We start from the raw sequence: 15,333 nt of genomic DNA, 5'->3' as shown, positions 1-15,333 counted from the left end.
GTTTCCAGCTCCGGCTAAGGCCACAAGAAGCTCGCGGGCACCCACCTTGCCTTTGTCTGGCTCCGGTTCAAGAGGCTGAGGGACCTTGGCGTGACCGCGCCCATGGCGATGAAGGAGTTCCTTCGACGCCGCATCGCCCCACTCCAGCGCCATTCCCAGCCGATGTGGGCCATGTCCGGCGACCAGGATCGCATGAGGCTTCAGGAGTCGGGGCTTCCGCCTGAAGCACGAAGAATAGTGCTTGAGGTCCTCACGGGCAACCCCTCGCCAGCCGATATGCCTCGTGAGGGCTGCCTTTTGTACTGCCGCTCAAACAGAGTGCAGTTCGCGGGGCAGATGCCCCTCTTCGACGAATGGGGGCTGCGTCCAGTCGGCCTTGAAAGGCCCCACGAGAATCCTGTCTCCGTGGTTCCCATCCATGCCGCCGGCACCAAACTCACCCCGAGAGTAAATGCAGGGGGGCGAGTACCGCTGGTGGCCAGAGGCGCGGGTGCCGAGGCGTCGACACCGCTCAAGGCTCCCGAGGTGCCGTCCCCGAGAGCCCGTGACCCTTGCCCTGGGGTGACAGTTGAGGGGGCGACGCAACCCGCTGCTCCTGAGGCTGAAGCCCCCGAGGCCTCAGCAGGTCATCATGGAGCGGAGCCTGAGGGCTCCCCTCAGCCTAGCACTCCTGAGGTCGTCTCCTCGGGCTCTTCCCCAGCCGCGCCCTGCGCTGGTCGCCACGTCCAATGCTTCGGCTGGCTCCATGTGGACTTCGATGCGCTCCACAAGAGGAAAGCGTCCCCAAGCTGCAGCAGTGGCGCCTTCCGGCCGTTGAAGCAGAGGAAGTACATCGCCATAGATGAGTAAGTACCTTATCTTTGCAATTCCTTGAGTGCTGCTTCTCCTCCTGACAGTGGCTCCTCAGGGTCCCTCCCGCTAAGGCCGTGAAATCTCCTGAGAAGCAAACTCCTCCTGCCTCGACTCCCCCGCTAGCCTTGAGCGCCCCAAGCCCGCATGCTGCCCCCGGCGCAGGGTCGGCCGGAGAGGCAAGCTCACCTGCATGGTGCCCCGAGCCCGTGCCTTTGCCGTCTCTCCTTCTTGGCCTCGTCTGGGGTGCGGCAAGCGTGCCAAGGGCACCCCCTCTGGTTGTGGACAGCGGCTGGATGGCTTCGATCCTGGGTTCCTCTTCAAGCAGCGGGCCTCCGCCCATCCAGTCCCCTCGTGAAGCCTGGTCGGCGACCCGGGAGGCGCCAGCCCCAGCCCCCTGCTAAGGGGGGGTGAGCCGCCCCGGATCCCGTCGGCAACCCCCGCTGTGGAGGATGGACTTGGTTGTGCGCTTAAGTTTGCGCATGAGCAGAGTGTCGTCCGCCACAAGCTCTTTCGGGAGGCAATGGGTGCGATGAGCCGGCTCGGCAGATAACTCGTGGATGTAGACGCGCGCCTTGAAGCCGAGGGTCTTCGGCTGGTGGAGGAGTGGCATCAACTGAAGGTGGCCATCAACTTTGGGCGCCTTCAGCGTGAGGATGCCAATGCAAAGGCTGTGGCATCCCTGGCAACCTCGCGCGAGGCTAGCGCCCGAGCCTTGGAGGAGGCCAGGGAGGCAGACGGTCGCCGCGCGGTTGCCGAGGAGCGCAGGCGGGAGCTCCAGGTCTTGAACGCCTCCTTGGAGCAGCAGGTGGAGGCGCGCAGAGCCGCCTTGGCGTCGATGAAGGGTGCATCTTTCGACGAGGAGGAGATCTCGAGGCGCGAGGAAGTGCTGTTGCTGGAGGCCATAGTGCGTAGCCTTGAGCTTGAGCGGTTGGAGACGAGGGAGCGTCAGGTCGCCCAAGCGGAGGAGGTTGTCGGTGCGCGCGAGGCCAAGGCCCAGGAGGAGGTCGACCGCCGGGTGGCCGAGGCTCACGCAGATCTTGCTGGCAGGCACAATCTGAAGCTGAAGCTTGTAGAAGCCAAGGCTGTGGACAGGACTACTGCCCTCAAGTCTAGGCTAGCTGAGGCGGAACGGCACGAGGAGGCCACCGCAGCCGCCCTGGTCTCGGTGCAGGCTGAGTTGGCCTCCACCTGCGCCGAGCTGCTTTCTCTTCAGTAGCGAGTCGCCAACGCTGAGCCCTTCATGCAGCAGAACAGGGAGGAAGTGCTTTAGCGGCGGACGCTGGAGCGCGAGCACGCCCCATGCTCGAAGGCCTCAGGATCAGGGCCAACACAGCGCTCGGCACCATCTGCGATGAAAATGCCCCTCAACCCCATGCGAACGATTATGCCAGTCACCTCCGCTTCTTCACCGACATGGTGACACGCCTGGAGAACCGATCCGAGAGGGCTCGCCAGCTTGTTGAAGAGAGGAGCCGTGGCCTGCTCGGGCGCGCGTTCTCCCGCGTCTTCAGCCACCTCCAGAACACCTACCCCAACTTCGATTTTGACGCCGCCATTCCCCCCGTACCTGAGGCCATCCGGGGCGACCTGGCGCGCTGGGTGGAAGACAACGTGGATGCACTAGTCAGGGCCTTCGCCTCCGAGGACGACGCGGTGGTGGTCGCGGCGGATGAAGGCGACGTGGTCGACGATGGTGAGGGCGGTGCCGGCGACGGTGATGGTGATGCCAGCGACAGCAACAGCGACGCCAGCGACATGTCTGAAGGCGACCCAAGGAACACAGCGAGCGACATGTCCGTCTGAATCAGTGCTTCCCTACTATTTACCCTGCACACAAAAGCTCGGGCAAGGCCCTGGAAGTTGTAAGAGCATTTTGGGAGGGGAAGCCCCTCATGTAAACAGATTATTGCTTCTATTCCTTAGGCCAAGCTGGAGATGTGTTTTCGCGAGCCCGTGAGTCCCGCCGCCAACTCAATGCTGCGATTTACCTTATTCAGGACAAGTTCTGAACTGGCCCGTGAGGCCGTGAGCTTCTGCCGATCCGTCCGAGAGGGCCTCGCAAGAAGTAAGCACCAGTCATGGCAGGACGTGCGCGCAGCGCGCGTGTGCCTCATCCAGCCCCTGCTCGCGAGGGGCTCGCGAAGGGAGGCAACAGGTGCAAACTCCAAATCAAGGCAAGGAACCAGATCGCAAGAAATCGCACGAACGAGAAAAGACACCCCCCGCGCATACCAACGAAAATTCAACTTCAAACTTAAATCCAATGCCAGAAAACAGGGCTATAGAAAAGAGGTTAAAAGCAAATGGCCGCGTCCGGCACCTAATCTAGTCTTCTTGTCTTCTCACCAGCACGGAGCTAAGTGCTGCCTCTAGGGCGTGGGAGGGAGCCCCCAAGACCCGAGGGCGGCACTCCTGAGACTCCGGGGCGTGTACAGCCCCACTCATTATTATGTGAGAGTGTCATGAGCGGAGACCTTCACAGGCATGAGCCTTACTTCATATCACTAGACGAGGGCCCTGCCTTGCGCCACCCTCGACCATCGTTGGGGCGTTTGAAAACCAGGACGACACCAAGGGGCAAAGGGGACGCCAGCGGCGACCACGGGTCCTCTGTCGGGGGAAAGGCTCACCAGCGCCTCCCCGGCAGAGGGCCTACCTCCGGGCGACGCCCTGCTCTGCGCGATGCGGGGAGGGGCCTTGCTCCCGGCTCCTCCCTTGCAGCCCGTAGTGCGCTCCCCCTGGTGGAAGGGGGGCTGTCGAGCTGGGGCCGCCGTCCACCGCCGTGACCTGATCCACCTGCGACCCATGGTTAGCATAAGCTTGCTCCTGAGAGATTAGCGGTACCCTGTAGTTGTTGTCGCCTGCACGGCCGACGAGGCTCCCGGGTGGCTCCTGGAAGGCCTCGGCTTCTAGCGCCTCCTCTTCCCAGCCTGGCTCAAGGAACGAGCCAGGGTCGTCTTCTGGCGTGTACTCCTGGTCCATCATGCGGGGCACGTAGGCCTCCGAGGCCGTTGCCCTAAAAACTTCGTCGAAGTGCCCCACGCTCCACGTCGCCTGGCCCAGCATGCCGCCTTGAGGATGGTAGGGCGGCATCCTGCGGGGGCCGTGAGTGCCAACGCTCGTGCCCGCGCCCATCTTCGGTGGTACGGGTGCGATTGGGTGTTCGGCGCCGCTGGTCGCGCCGATGTCGATGAAACCCCCTGGCGCGCCCGGGGGCACCCAGGAGCGGCGAGGCCCGCCGTGCGATCCGGCCGCAGCCTGAGGCATAAGCAAGGAGCAGAAGGGCGTTGCTCCCGTGGCCGCGGTGTTCAGTAGCTCGGCGACGCGCTCTAGCAATGCATCCCGGTCGTTCTCCATCAGTCGGCACCGCAGTAGCTCCCGTGCCACTATGAGCGCGGCCCTCATGTTTGCCTGTTCCCGCCGAGTGTGCATCGCCATTGCCGCGGCGTAGCTTGAGGCTCTTGTGGCGGCCCGTGCGCGCCGCGGGGTAAGGGTGGACGGCGCCGAGTCGCGCCGCCCACGCCCCGCAGCGTTTGGCGGCGCGCGCGCCGCCCGAGGCGCGAGGTTGAGGTCGTCTTGGGTGGTTGACGCCGTTTGGGATGGGCAGGGCTCCCAGTGGTCGGCGTGGGTCCTCAGGTCGCCAGTCATCGTCGCTGTAGAGTACTGGCGGGTCTGCCGATGGAAGAGAGGCTTTGGTGCACCCCTACCTGGCGCGCCAAATGTCGGATATCGGGTTCCGGCAAAACCCTTGAGGTTCGAACACTGGGGTGTGCACGAAGATCTCTCCCCCCTTTAGCTCTCAACCTCGCCGCGATCTCAAGGCTTAGCTCGACGAACCCACAGAATGAGAGAGACAAGATTTATACTGGTTCGGGCCACCGATGTGGTGTAATACCCTACTCCAGTGTGGTGTGGTGGATTACCTCTTAGGCTGAGGATGAACAGTACAAGGGAAGAACAGCCTCCAGAGGAGGGGTGTTCTTGAGCTCGGTGAGCTTGTGGATGAGGGTGACCTGAATCTAGATCATCTCTTGATCCCATATCTCTACTGTGGTGGCTAGCCCTATTTATAGAGGCCCTGGTCCTCTTCCCAAATATTGAGCGGGAAGGGATCCCACAACGGCCAGTTTGAAGGGGGATAACTAGTACAAGTTATCCTGACTAAAGGTGGTCTTCGCCTGCCAAAGGCTCTGGTGGTGACGCTGTCTTGCGCTCCACGGTGACCTCCGTCATGCCGTCCTGCTGGTCTTGGTCTTGTTGCACCAATATGGAAACCTTTGCCTGATGCCTCGGGACTCCTCGCCTGCGCTTGCCTCTTTAGCACCAAAGAGGAAACTAGGACACTGTGCGCACTGGCACCCGCCTGGCCTTGGTCGTCATGGCTTGCGTCACTGGAACCTCGCGAGGTACCCCTTGCCTTGATCTCTCCGCCCCTCGCGAGCCAGCCTGGTGAGGCTGCCCCCGAGGAGGTCTTGCGTCGTCCGCCTCGCGAGGGTCTTGGGTGTTTGCTGGTGAAGATGGGCCGTACGGGGCTGCTGATGGAGCCACGCCGTGGGCCGCAGGCAGGCAAGTCTGGGGACCCCCGTTCCCAGGACGCCGACAGACATGGGCTAGTCGGTGATGCCATAGCCACCCCTTGTCGGCCTTGGCCATTAGACAAGTTGCATGGAATGTGCTCTCTTTCGAGAAATCAACTGTGTAAAGGTTGCCATCCAACTCTCCAACAAAGGCCACTTCGAGAGTATCTCTCTTACAGACTTTCACATCCGTTAGTCCAAAGAGTGTATCATAACCAACGGAAGCCAACTGGCGAACCAAAAGCAAATTGTATTTAAGGGATTGGACAAGCATGACATTTGCAAGAGACATGTCATTTGTGATAGCCACTTTGCCCAACCCAAGTACCTGTCCTTTTGATCCTCCACCAAACATAATGCTCATAAATGGTTGAATAGCTTCCATGAAATTGTAGAGCAATTTTCTATCTCTGGTCATATGATTGGTACATCCACTATCAATCACCCATTTTACTCCATCGGAGAAGGCAACCTACACACAATTATTACTTGGTTAGATGCACCCATTTTGTAATGGGACTTCTCAAGTTAGTCACAAGGGTCTTAGGGACCCAAATAGCATAAAACCGAAATGCATTTCGAGGACCAACAAACTTTGCAAAAACTTCTCCATCCTTAGTCTTACGAAGTACATAGGATGGAGGCATGAACTCTTTTGGCTTGTTGAGAGTGGGAATGCCCCTTGTGTCCTTCCCACTAATAACCTTACCTTTCTCCTTGTGCCCTTCTCGTACAAAAGTTTCTTTTAGAGGCGTGGTGCACTTTTGAACGGGCTTCTTCTTATTGCTTGTGCTTAGGTCAAACCCGAGTCCCTCTTTGGCAAACACCTCATTGTGTTGGCTCAATACCTCATTAAGGTTCTTTTGCCCTTGAGCACATGTCATGAGACCTTTCTCGATTTGAGCCTTGAGAAAGCGATTCTCCTCAAGAATAGATGCTAGATCACTACTAGAGTTAGTAGTACAAGCATCAACATTGATAATAGGAGAAGAGTAAGCCTTGGCTAGAGTTTCAAGATAAGTAAGCTTGAGCATCTCAAAACTATTTGTAAGAAGAGTGAGCTCTTCTTCCTTTGCCTTGAGAGACATAGATAGGAGCTCACAATCCTTAGAGAGAGAAGCATTAGACTTCACAAGCTTACTTTTATCATTCATCAACTCTTCACAAGAGTCAATAGCCTTTTTCAAGGAGGCAAGATCTTTAGTATGAACATCAATGTTTGCACCAATTTTCAAGCATAGTTCATCATTTCGTGCTTCCTCATATTGGACTTTCCGCCCAAGGATTTCATATTTTTCCTTTTCCTCGGTGACAAGGGTTTCGAGTTCCTTAATGGTGATGGTGTGCTTACTCACCATCTCCATAAGCATACGAAACATAGTGAGCTTCTTTCCTTTGAGGGAGCACATGAACTTATTTAGTTTAGCAAGCATAGGATCATCTATATCATCATCTTCATAACTATCCTCAGCATCAAGATACTCCTCACTAGGAGTAGGAGGAGTGAAAAGAGGAGGGCTTGATCATGGGGTTACCTTGACCTTGTCAGGAGAGCTTAGGTCCTCTCCATCTTCCACGACGGCCTTTGCCATTAGGAACTTGTGAGCGTTTCCCTTGTAGTCCTTCATATAGTTGTAGGTGACAACATCACCACTCTTGTTGACTAGCCTCAACGTGTTTTGAGAATCTTGAGCAACTCCGACAACACCACTAACATCATCCGGATCGGGTTCTTCATGAGCAACCATTGCTTTCCCATCCTTCTTCTTGAGCTTGGAGTTCAAAGGATTTGGCAACTTCTTCTTGGGAAAGGTCTTGGGAAACCTTGGTTTATGTTCTCTCTTCTCATAAGGGCACTCGTTGGAGAAGTGGTTGGTTTTTTCACAGTTGTAGCATTTTCTCACTTTCTTCTTCTGGAATCTTCCCTTGAATTTTCCTGCGCTAAAATTCTTGATAAAAAGAGCAATGTCTTCATATGATGGGCTCTCATCTGAATCACCCTTATCACCATCCTACTCATCATCATCTTCTTCTTCTTCACTTTGCTCTTCTTCACATACTTGCTTGGCCTTCAATGCAAGATTGATCTTTGATGTTGAGGTACCATGCATGGCAAGATGTTTTGTAGCATTTTCCTTTGACTCTTAAATAGTATGAAGGTGGATACAATGTCATCCGGAGTCATTTCCTTGAATCCATGGTGTTTTCTTATGTCCCACACCATTTGGTGATGAAACGGAGCAAGAGTGTGAAGCAACTTATCCACGAGAAATCGCTTAGTCAAGTTGAATCCATCTTGTGTCTTGTCACATTCACATGACTCGATGTCAGCGGTGAGAGTCATGAGACGCTCAAGAAGTTGCTTGGGAGATTCTCCTTTCTCCATACAAAAGTTTTGCAATTGTCCCTTGGCAATTTCATATTGAGCAAGCCGGAGAGTGGAGGTACCGGTCTTGGTTCTCACAATGGTATCCCATAATTCCTTGGCACTTGTGATATGTATGTATGGTCACTTTTCCTTGTCGGTCATGCCTCTTCTTATGCACATGGTTGCTGTGTCGTTGAGATTCTTGTCATATACCTCTCTTGGAGTAAGATTCTGAGGATCAACAGCTTGGTAGCCATACTCCAAGATCTCCAACATCTCATCATTTCCATATCGAGGATGATCCTGCATAGCAACTCTCCACAAAGAAAAATCGGTAGTTTCATCAAGTAAAGGAGGTTTGCCTTGAGGGTTATACTTAGGCTTCTCTATTTGAGGTCTTGCATAAAGCCAAGGAACACTGGAGTGTTCATTGCTAGGAGGTTGTTGGCCAAGTGAAGGAGTAGGCACAGCTGGCCTCGAGGCCGCACCACCAGAAAGTGGTGCAAGCATCGTGGTTAGTGTGGCTATCCTCATTTGGACCAAGGCCTCAAGAGAGGCATCATGCTCCTCCTTTTGCTTAGCAAGAGCTCATTCCAGATCCTCCGAAGTGAAGGACTTGCCTTCCGTGGAAGCCGCACTCGTATTCTTCGGATCTGCAACAAGGGGAGTCCCATCGGGGTTCATCTCGCTCTAGGGCGGTTAAGCCACAAGAATAGAGCACGAGGCTCTGATACCAATTGAAAGGATCGAGATGGACCTAGAGGGGGGGTGAATAGGTACAATTACAAATTTTAATTATTACTTAGCAATTTTAGGCAATAATGCGGAATATGAAGGTGAGCCTAACAATTGCAAGTGTGATGCTAAGAGCTAAGCAAGATAAACAAGTAACACAAGTATGTAAGTAAGCAAGCACAATATGATATAAGTAAGTGCTAAGAGACAAGTAACCACAAGTAGAGAGTTAGGGTTAGGAATAACCGCAACTCCGTGAGACGAGGATGTATGCCGATGTTCACTTCCTTGGAGGGAAGCTACATCACCGTTAGAGAGGTGGATGTTACCACGAAGGCACACCAATGCCACGAAGGCTCACCCTATTCTCCCTTTGAGACAACACCACGAAGGTGTTTCTCAACCACTAGTGGTAGACCTTGGGGTGGTCTTCAAACCCTCACAAACTTTTCCGGGGGTAATCACAATGGTCGATTCCTCTCCGAAAGACTCCTACCACCTAGGAGTCTCCAACCTCCAAGAGTAACAAGAACAATGGGGAAAATCTCAAGACTTGCTCAAATCACGAATTCCTTTGGTGCAAAGAAGGGGAAGGAGTGGATCTATCACTTGATCGGACAAATTCTCTCAAAAACTCTCAAATCCCTTGGGGATCTAAGATTTGGTGTGGAGGAATGAGAGAGAGAGTGAAATGTGTTCTAGGGTTTGTTCAAAGTGAATGGTCTGCCCTCTCCCGTGGGGAAGAAGGGTTATAGATAGTGTGAGCACAAATATGGCCGTTGTAGTGTAAGTGAATGATCAGGCCGGACATCCGGGCTAGGGGCCGGACATCTGGCCTGGCAAGGTACAAGGAACAAAAATAGAAGCAGAACAGAAAATAGAGGGGCCGGACATCCGGGGGCCAAGCCCGGACATCCGGCATATCAGGAAGGCCCGGATATCCGGCAGATGGCCGGACATCCGGCGCGATCACTAAAAGGTTACAGAACCTCAGCTGTTCCACGGGTAGTAGAGGCCGGACATCCGGGATAGGGCCCGGACATCCGGCGTAACAGGAAGGCTCGGACATCCGGGGAATAACCCGGACATCCGGCGTGCAGCACAGCACAAAAGTGCTCTGTGGATGGCTACGCCCGGATATCCGGCAAGTAGGCCGGATATCCGGCGTGAGGCCCGGACATCCGGCTTGAAGCCCGGACATCCGGCAGCCAAGAGACAGAAACATGAAAGTTTTAGCATGTGCATGTATGGCAAGGAGGTTTGTGGCAAGAGCAAGCCTTTAACTAACCCTATCGATCCCCTCTTAATAGTGAGGGATCCTATACTCAAGAAAACAAATATGAAATCAATTTTTATGCTTCATCCTTGAGTAAAATCACTTTGTAAGCTCTTGATCCACACACTTCGATGAACCGGGGACTAATACCTGAGATTTACTTGACAACCATTGTTAGTCCCCTACATGTATATTGTCATCAACATCAAAACATGATGTAAGGGCATGATTGCTCTTTCACCCATGCAGGAGTAATCCCATGTGTAAAAGCTAATGATATCTCGAGAATTTTATCGGAAAACTGGTATCTCGACAATTTCATCGAAAAAATGAAAGATGAGAGATAAGGTGAGGAGGAGTGGAGCATGGTGGTGACTGGTGGTCGGACTGGGCGGAGGCATGGGGATGGACGGCGCTGGCAGGCAGCAGCGGCCAGTAAGCTAGATTGTTCGAGAGACTTCCTTTTTTAATTGCTCAGCAATGAGGTTGTGGGAGATAAGGACGATGAACGAGGCAAGGCCTTGTCTGTAAATGTGGAGAGAGGTGCGGGTATCTTTTGTAAAATTGTCATAGTTTGCTTTATATCCATCAGATATAGATCGGACGGTCTATATTACAAGATGGCAGGCACACCATCATCACGAACTCATTTTTTTATAAGAGTAGAGATGATAAGTTTGCTAACTACTAAAGTAAAGTGGAATTTGTCCATGTTATACAAGTAAATAAAGGTGATTGCTTATCATACGGGTAAGGTTGGACGAAGGGTGGTAGGAACAAATGCTCCGCCTAGAGCATGTGTGTGTGAGATGGAGTCTTAGTGTGTGTGGGGGGGGTGCGTGTGTGTGTCTGTGTGTGTGTGACGCGGGGTCCTCGGTGGCGGATATAATTTAAGTGTGCGTGGCTTCATCATAGTGTATGACAGAGGCCACCAACGAGGGGGTGCGAGAGAGAAAAGGCCCGTAGAGAGGGAAGAGAAGGCGTGCGCGCGTGAGGGGAGTCGACATCGAGAGAACGTGTTTGTTCGAGAGACACCGAGGAAGACTACTATATATCGATGGTGCATGTAGGCGGGAATTAAATGAAGGGATGGTCTTATTGATTTCGGGGATATTGGGGAAGAGTGAGAGGGGGGTAGCTAGAAGGAGATTGTTAAGTGTGAGTGTGTGTTTTACCCATCCAGGCGGAAGTTATGTGCACACAAGAAGAGAATGATTTGACGTGGCGTTAGGGTTGAGGGTAATTAACTATGTATGGAGACATAGGAGACCTTGAACGTGCATGTGCGAGAGGTATACATGTATACGTTGGATGTGTGTGTGTGCGCGCGCGAGCATGATCAAGATAAAAGAAAGAAGACATAAGTCATAAGATCAACGATATGGGAGAGATCGGTATGACAATATGCATGCATGTGAGAGTGCAGGGAAGAAGGCTCGATAATTTAGCATGTGTTTTTGTCTTTAAGAGATAGTGGTGTGGCCTAGAGCATGCATCTATGGCGAGCAGAGGGAGTGAGAAACAATGATTGTGCAAAAGGGATCAACCTATAAATGCATGTATGGAGAGACATATATAGTGTGGGTGATAGGAAGCAAGAGTGCGTGCGAGAAAGAAATGTTGACGGAGAAACTACAAATAGATACAGAGACAGAGATGCTAGCTAGAGGGACATCGGCTAGTTTGAGTGTTGGAGATGACCGCCTAGTGGTCCAGAGGGTGAAGTTATGTGTGTGTGAGAGAAAGATAAAATGAGGGCACTTGACTGCATGTAGAGAGAAACATATATAGTGTGCATGATACGAAGCAAGAGTGAGGGCGAGAAAGAAGGTTGATGGAGAAACAAATAAATAGAAAGATAAAGATGCTAGCTAGTGTGTGTTAGAGATAGGAGTCGAGTGGATCAGAAGGCTGAGTTATGTGTGTGGGTGTGAGAGAGATAGAGAGAGTGTGCATGTGAGTCACATACAAACAAATATCAGATAGAAATGAGATCCCGAGAGACGGAGTTTTGTGTCTGCGAGAGAGAAAGATATTTCACAACGAGAGTGATAGCTAGAGAGACATATGAGGGAACGCAAGATATCTCTAGGGAGAGAGAGTGTGTGAGCGACATACAAGAGAATGGTGGAGAGATATGAGACCCTGGGAGACAGAGTTTGTGTTTGTGTGTGAGAAAGAGATATTTAAGAGGAAGAGTCGTAGCTTCTCATATCTAAGGAGCGAAAGACATCTCTGTGTGAGAGTGGGTGTGCGAGTGGCACATAGGGGAATAGTAGAGAGAAATGAGACCCCGGGAGACGAAGTTTGTGTTTGTGTGAGAGAAAGAGATTTCACATGGAGAATCATAGTTAGAGACACATAGCAGGGAGCGAGATATACTTAGAGAGAGATAGAGTGATGAAGGTTGAGGGAGAGAGTACCATCAGTGTGTTGCGAAGGTAAAAGATCATTGTCGACATACAGGTAGCATGAGAGATACCCGAGAGATGATGAACGCGTATAGGTCTAGAGAGATACTCCTATATAAGCGTGAGTGATAGCTATATGAGACAAATATCTGGATTAAAGGGGATTCAAATATTTAAACTGGAGATCACGACATCGATAATATCATGACGCAAATTGGTGTATCAAACATGCATATTCATTTGAATTTGGGGACACGTGTAATGTTATATAGTTTATCAATATTAGTGATCCATAGATTCTTTAATTAGAGACAATGCATGATTTATATGCAATTAAGGTCTAAACGGGATTACACTATATGTTGCGTGTGTGAAACACATTATACATGGTTTGAGAAGTAAAAAACCCCGCATGAAACACACATTAATTGGAGACAGTTAGCGAGGAATGCATACATTGTATTTCAACATAAAGTGGTTTCAAATATTTGGAAATCCAAATTAAGATGGATATAGCCTTATGAATCTGAGATCATGCCATTTGTAAACCATATTTGTGTATAAAGGGTGTTGTGCTTTTGAAAGTATATATAAAAAATGATGTATATAGAATTTTATTCGAATGGCAAATGGATCCTGGCCGAACAAAAATAGAATACAAACTGGATTCGAATTGAGTTGGCACGGTAAACATGCACTCTTGCTCTGCAAAAATTTGCACGAAGTGGGGAAAGTCGCAGTAACCGCCCGAAACCAAAATCTGCGAGATGGAAATTACCGCCTATCCCTGACACGCAAAGCCTATCGGCTCGATTTCTATAGGTTTCGATAGGGGTAGGTTTCTAATTTCACTCAAATGTGACATAACTGCCTCTCACCCGGATTCATACATGGTGGGCGCCAAAACATAGTGTCTCCTCGGCCGAAATCGACTCCCTCCCTGATTCATACACGGTGGGCGCCAAAAAGAAACTCTCGTCGGCAAATATTCGGTGTATGCGAGATTACCATCCTATCCCCAACCGACTAATATTGCTGTGATGTAGGAAATTTTAAACGAGGGCTAAGTTTGTAAATTTCCTTGCATTTGGGACAAGCGCGCACTGAAGACATGGTTCCCCCCTTCCTCTCTCCCTTCATTTCCCCATTCGTACTCCGTGGGCGCCAAAACAGCCTCTCCACCCCACCCTCCTCTGTCCGCCACCCCATCCATCGCCGTCCTCCTCCACCATGCTGGAGCTGATACCCCGACGCCGTCGTCCATCACAAGAGATCAACCTCTCTCATCTGCGGCTTCGGAACGGGATCCTTGCATCCCGGCCTCTCGCTTCATCCCCGCCGTCGTCCACCTTGTCGGCGCCGCTCCTACGACCGTCTCATCCACCGCGCCCCGCCGCCATCGTCTACCCTCCTAGATCTGCTTCCATGCTGCCGACAGCCAACGCTACCGCAGCACCGCCAAATTCTCAGCAGATGCATACACGGCACCGCACCAAAGGCGGTACTCTTTCATATCTGCTCAACTTATTTATCGCGGCAAGAAAATAGATCGGCACTACTTTACTCTGATTTCTTGTCCATCACTTACTTTCTAGTTGAAAGCAAACATTGGTTGAGAAGTTGCCTTTGTCCGGTTTGCACCTTCAGATCCGCCATGGCATGCTCAACACTATACTTGCAATGTTTATGGTTTTCCCCTTTTATATTCCACACTAGTTAAATGCCAGTAGACTAAATTTCAAAATTGGGTCAGTCGATTTTTCAGAGCTCGCCGGAGTTCGCCAGTGCGAAGGAAGGGGCTCGTGTGGGGACGATGGTTGTGCGGGCGGTGGTGGAGCCTCGCCGAATGAAGAACACTCGACGCGGGTGGGGGTGGGGGTGGCAGAGGAACACAGGCGGTGGGGGCGGTTCAGGGGAGGGCGGGGGGTCGAGGCCGGTGGTTCGGTCGGCGGCCCGTGCGGTGTTCTGTATGGGAAGAATCAGAGACGAGGAAGAAGAAGGGTTAGGAGACGTACGATCTTCATCCAACCGCCTGAAATGGTCGACTGACCCAAATGAGAAAAGTCACGCAACTTGCATGCAGACATGTAGAATATGCTTCCTCTTCTGTTCTTTAACATGTTCCTCTTCTGTTCTTCTTTAGTAAGCACAATATGTTCCTTGTCAGGAAGGGGAGCAGGGACATCTGCAGTCGACACCTCTACTGGGCCGGTTCTGCTAAATGATTCCGCACTTCGAGTTGGTCTGCCATAATACCCCGGAAAAGGTGGGAGCCGCGCGGTCTTTGATAGACTAAACTGATAGTAACAGTTGTGCGCCTTCAGATGATTAGAGTTGGTCTGTAGGTGATCGATAGGCTGCATATTAGTAGCAGCAAAACCCTATGTTTTCCAGCCAGTTCCGCTTTCCCGATTTATTTATGGTGGTTATGGTGTACCCCTATTATCTACACTACGATCTGCCTACTGGCTCTGCGCTCTCGTTATCATGGTTTGGCAATAAACTTTCTATATGGTATATTATGAACCTATCATCTGCCAACTATCCTTACATTTGGGGCCCCCAACAGGGAGCTTATTTTTGTGTGTAGTTGTGCCAGATTATATTAATCTACTCACCATATTACAGCACACATGGGCTCTCTCATCAGAATGCAGTGATAGCACACAAGGGTTTACAAGGAGCCTCTATTATATTACAATATCCTCTGCATTACAAAGATAATCTCACTACTATTTGTGTTTTCATGCTTTGCAGATATTGTACGTAATCACAATGAATATAAGAATGCGCACATCAGAAGAATATTGCGGAACAGTTCATTGGGTAACAAACTTGGCATCAAGGGATTGAGGTCCTTTGTGGATGCAATGAAACCCACATGCTCCCGACCTATGATTCGTATTCATAATATGATCCTAACGACTATTCTGAGCTCAAGGAGTCAAAGGCAGATGGCCTATCCTGTTCACCCAATAAGGTGCATGTTCTAATTTGGCAAGGTTTTATTGGTTGCACATATCTTGCATAAGGTGACTTGCATTTCTTTTGCTTCGTTGCACCGCCATCTGCTTAGTTTACTCATGATATATGTGAAGATGCCATGCCCATCCA

Source organism: Triticum aestivum, chromosome 3D (assembly GCF_018294505.1).
Source record: "Triticum aestivum cultivar Chinese Spring chromosome 3D, IWGSC CS RefSeq v2.1, whole genome shotgun sequence".
NCBI classification, from domain to species: Eukaryota; Viridiplantae; Streptophyta; class Magnoliopsida; order Poales; family Poaceae; genus Triticum; species Triticum aestivum.
Note: the sequence above shows the minus strand (reverse complement) of the source record.